Here is a 5,167-nt window from a genome sequence, read left to right as displayed (position 1 = left end):
TTGCACGTGAAAGAAAATTTAAATATTTAGTGAACTTTAAGAGTAACACTAATTAAATAATAAAAATATCAAAAGATATTTTAACCACTGACAATCAAAAGTTAATTACAATTCAGGATGGAACCTTAATAAAAAGCATTAACAACAATAGCATACTCGATTTAAATTTGGCTTAAAGTACGCCATCAAGACCTAAATAAAGTTATTGATTTTGGATTTAATAAAACAGACAAATATATGCTACTGTCTAAAAGTAAAATGAGAATGATCATACTTTCAAACATGATTAAATCTACAATTATATAATATAGCCAAGATATTTAATTTAAGGAGCGAACTCCGTTTTAATCCTACATTTTATTAAAATACGATGCTTCTATGGTGACCTAAAACATATGAAATTGTCTAATTTAAATTAAATTTAACAATTATATCAAATAAAAAATTAATGGTAGCCTTGAGCCCAAGTAAGACTGATGCAATAGTTTAAGATTTAACATTTGACTCTTTAATTTCAATAACTATAAATTAATTGTGGACAACACACCACCAATTTAATCAAATATGATCCTTGTATTAAATACCACTAGTGATGAGGTCATGCTTTTTGTTAAACAAACCAAATCAAGTCCAAAAGAGTATTTTTAATTTTTGGATAATCGAAGCATGTACCTTAAGCACCATGAGGGTTGCTTCCAAAGTACCAATCTAAGGTCCCTCCATTGATGGCACCTTTAAAACATTTGGTTTAAATAAAAATAAACCTAAATTGTTGTGAAGAAAGGAAAGGCTACCAAGTAACATAGAAATGAACAGCAACGCAACAAACCCAAATATGACTGCCATTTGTTTATTATTTCTTATCAAGCAAAAAAAGTCACCTTTGGACCTTACGTTTTTCTTTTTATGTCTATTCTGGACCCTGATCCAATTTACCTATCTTAACAACTATGCAACTCAAACGTTCCTCTTAAAAAAATGACTTTAACGTTTTTTATTGGTACATGGTTATTCAACTTTGTTCCCTATTCTGAGAGCAACCAACACATCGAGAAAATAAAGTATATAATCTAATCAAATGAGCTGCATTGTAATCATAACAATCATTGAGGAACTACTACTCAAGATAAGTATAAAAAATAGCCAAAATCTTGCCACAAATAAAAAATGCTAACCTTGAATCCACCATTTGGTGCCAATACATTTCCACGAAAAGCTTCAATTCCTGTTTGATTACATTTAAATCACTGATCTGCACCAATAAAAAGAAAGGGTTGACCCCCTTCACACAAGTTTCTACAATATGGCTTTAAAACTAACGCATAGCATTAAGCAAAAGCCATAACACATCGTACTAGAACAACAAAGTATATGCAAATGGAAACAAATTAAATATAACCAAACCTTCAGTCAACCAAATAAACCAAATATTGCATTCACAGCATATGCTAATATGTTTTTTTAATTTCATGATGGTGATAGAGTGTTGTAGTGGTGATATTGATAGTAAGGTGCTCTTCAAGTATTGGTCAAGTATTGGTCAGACAATGGAGGATATATTCCAGAGAAACTGGACATCAACTTGGTTTATGTTTGAGTTGCTTACTTCAAATACAAAATGTTATAGCATAAAATAGAACTCTGAATAATAAAAAACAATATCATGCCCAAAAAGAAATACTCACCATGAGACAACGGTTTACACTATATAGTAACAAAGTTAATCTAAGTGGAGTATATGCAACAATATATCGCACATCTCCACAACTTGAGATTTGCAACAGCAAACTGTCACCCCCCCCCCCCCCCAAAAAAAAAAAAAACAAATTATTGCTATTTCCTTGAATCTCACCAAATCCCTAATGCCTATAATGATTTCCAAATGCAAAGATCTCTTAAACACTTAAATCACACACCAATTTCCTCTATAATTTGCTTTTTTTTTTTCCATAAAAAAGAGATGATTCTGAACGTGTAAACATAAAAAATCAATCTTTCCTCCCTACCTTATTTCTATGATATCAAGCAAGGAGAAGTACCACACAAATACTTCCTTTAGGTTGAACTAAAGGAGTCCACAGAATAAGTATCATTCGTCCCCTTGAAAAGCAACTACTCTTCCCCTTTCATCTTCCCCTTATTGATCTAAATAAAGCAGTAAATTTCTGTACTTACATCTTACTTTTTATTAAACATTTTATCAAACAGATACCAACTCGGAGGCCACATTTAGCTCATGCTATGTGATTGGAAAAGCAACTACTCTTCCCCTTTCATCTTCCCCTTATTGATCTAAAACTAGAAGTCCGCATAATTGAAGTGAAGACAAAAAGCGGCTCTTCTGGAATACTAGTGGACGAGAGATCAAGCGGTATGCGAGAGAGAGAGAAACAGAGAGAGATAAGTAAGCGAGAACATACTTTGTCAGCTTTAATGTTGCATCTTCTCTCTTCATTTTTCTCTTTAGATTTCAAATCATCAGATGGATTAGGTTGTCATGGATTAGGTTGTCATCAGATGGATTAGGTTGGTCTTAGCAACTGCAACTCAACAACGTAGTCCTATCATTGTACAAACAGCATGATGCTTACAAAGATGTACTAGAATTGGCTGCAAAAAGAGAAATGAGAAGTACACAAGATCCAAAGACTAATTTTTATGCCCATCCTCACATGCCAAGCACAAAGAGGTCAGGTATTTATAACATGACACCCGAACAACTTACCACAAAAGGTCGCAACACATCAAATGTATGGTATGAGCTAGTAGATGTCTCCACATCTCGTACAAGAATCTTCTTCGTCTTCAGTTCCTTGACTACAATAAGTCAATAAAAGGTGCCGTTAAATTAATCATATCCTTTAGTGGTTTAAAGCTTTAAAAGACAAGTCCTTGATTGCTCAACACTCAAAAGAGTTAATATTCAAAAAGTATGCCCAAGAAAACAACAATTTAGGACACACGATGCAAAACAGCGGCAGGACTAAGCATTACATTGCATGGTACTGTCCAACAGCCACATACCTAGAATTCGGCAGGACTAAGCATTACATTGCATGGTACTATCCAACAGCCACATACCTAGAATTTCTTATGGACTCTTGACTAAGCATACCTGCATGTTTCTATTTTCTAATGATCAATGGAAAATTTTATAAAATGTTAATCCAAATAACTCCCGTCAAATCATCATTTTTCTAGGCATCTTATATGTCTAAATACAACAACAATGGGAAAAGTTTTTGTATTTTCTGTTTATCCGCATGATTTATCCCCCCAAACAGACCATCACTAGTGCGACAAGTATTACATGATTTTGACAACATAAAGTTCATGCTACGCTGACTCCTCTTCTAGTGTACTAATAGGAGGTGGTGTTCCTGAATCTAATAAAGCAATAGAATCAAATTGTGGGTGATGCAAATTAACAAAACACCCATCATTGTTTAGCCTAGTTTCTAAAATTCAGTCAATGGCTGGCAAACGCTTAGTCTATATAACATATGGTGATGCATCTCATAATATTTTACGACATCAACATGCTTTCCAAATATCAAAGGTGAAAATTAGACTCCAAACAAATTAACCTGACACCAACCATTTGTTCAGAGATCCAACAAGCAACACTGAGCTTTGCATCCATCCTTGCAGTGCAATGCTATGTCCACTTGCCTCTTAACCTATTGTGGAAATCAACAATTAACATGGCTTAGTTGAAGAAGGCAAATTACTCTCAGTTCTGTCATAGATCAATATCCATTCTTGCTTTGCTTTGAGAAACAAACTGCTTAAAACGCTTTTGGTCGGTCAATTGAACATCTTGAAGAACACAATTGACCTACAGTTGATAATTTGAACAACCGAATCAATCAATCTTCAGCTGCTTCTGATAAATTTCAATCTTTCCTCCCTGGTTGAGGACCAAAGTATCAAATAAGGAGTACCGCACACCAAGCCCTGACCAGCATAAGATGTTAACTCATCAGTTGTCCCCTTTCTTAAACCTTCCAATATATAGAGAAGTGAACCACGCTTAAAAAGAACATGAACAAAAGGAATGAATATAAATATTCACACATGTACCTGTAAAAAAACTACCAACATCCTTTTCAGTTAAGCCATGACCCAAATCTTCGGTCATGGCTTACTCACAATAGATTATACAAACTATTTATGTAAAAGAATTGGTTTGCAAGTACCACCACTTTTCAACCTACCTATGCAGTATTCTACGACATACTTCAAAGAAATCTTACACAAATTCATTCAAACATCACGATAACAAAGTTATAACCCTCCACCAACTTGAAAAGATACAATGGTGAGGTTCGAAATTCGTATGTAATTAAATTACAAAGAAAAATACCATAATTACCAGGGTAAATAAATCTTCAACACGTCCTGACATAGCTTTGCCTCACCCTCGAACAATTATATGGCTGCAGGGCTCCTCCTTCCCTCGAACTGATGGTGTGAAAGAATATAGTGATATCCCACCAGCTTTTCCTTAATTGGTTCAGTTGTACAAAATCCAAATCTTTAGTACCCATCTCCAGCAATGACTGGCTGTTGACACCGCATACCATATCAAATTTAACGTTTGATTTGATGATGAGAGTTACCATGAAACTAGTAAAGCCAACAGAAAACAAAACCAATTATCTTCAGTATATCACATGAGTTCCATTTCTTGAAAACTAAATTTTCATTGCAAGACTGGTAACAACCTGAAGTTTCAACAATTATACTCCAAGAGTAGGGGTAAGGTTACAAAATTATAGTCCAATACTAAACTGAGGCTGGAGGAGCCCACTTCAACCCCCGCAACCAACAAGAACATCGCCCAGACCACTCTCCAGCAGGATTTTTCTCACAGGAGAAGCAGGGGTTCCCAACATTAAATGGTCAAGAAAACCCAGGGATTGCTTAATCTCCAAATATAGAGGTGCTTCAGAGAGAAATTCTAACTGGTCTGGAGAACAGTTTCTCAGAGCGAACTCTGGATTCCTCAGCAGCTGAATTTGCTTTAAACATATCAAGATATTCTGCATGGGAAAGCATGGTTAATGTAAGGCAACACAAGCTTCAAATTAAGAGCTAATTGCATAATCCAGAGGAACATCTTCCTCTTCACTACTTCCATGACCCTACAAATTTCGCGAATTGA

At 34.9% G+C, this 5,167-nt stretch overlaps 1 long non-coding RNA gene across 1 annotated transcript in view; it reads right to left on the bottom strand.

The window, feature by feature from the left end:
• Positions 1–926: 926 nt before the first annotated feature.
• The window catches only part of LOC105179720, an 8,571-nt gene continuing 4,330 nt past the window's right edge, over positions 927–5,167 (bottom strand). The window contains exons 5-10 of the long non-coding RNA XR_002286370.1: positions 4,728–5,045; positions 4,376–4,566; positions 3,599–3,680; positions 2,726–2,817; positions 2,421–2,561; positions 927–1,225 (exon numbers count right to left, since the gene is read on the bottom strand). This is a non-coding gene — a long non-coding RNA (uncharacterized LOC105179720). The remainder of the gene's footprint in view (positions 1,226–2,420; positions 2,562–2,725; positions 2,818–3,598; positions 3,681–4,375; positions 4,567–4,727; positions 5,046–5,167) is intronic.

Source organism: Sesamum indicum, unplaced genomic scaffold, assembly GCF_000512975.1.
Source record: "Sesamum indicum cultivar Zhongzhi No. 13 unplaced genomic scaffold, S_indicum_v1.0 scaffold00194, whole genome shotgun sequence".
Taxonomy (NCBI): Eukaryota; Viridiplantae; Streptophyta; class Magnoliopsida; order Lamiales; family Pedaliaceae; genus Sesamum; species Sesamum indicum.
This window is presented reverse-complemented; position numbering and strand designations above follow the sequence as displayed.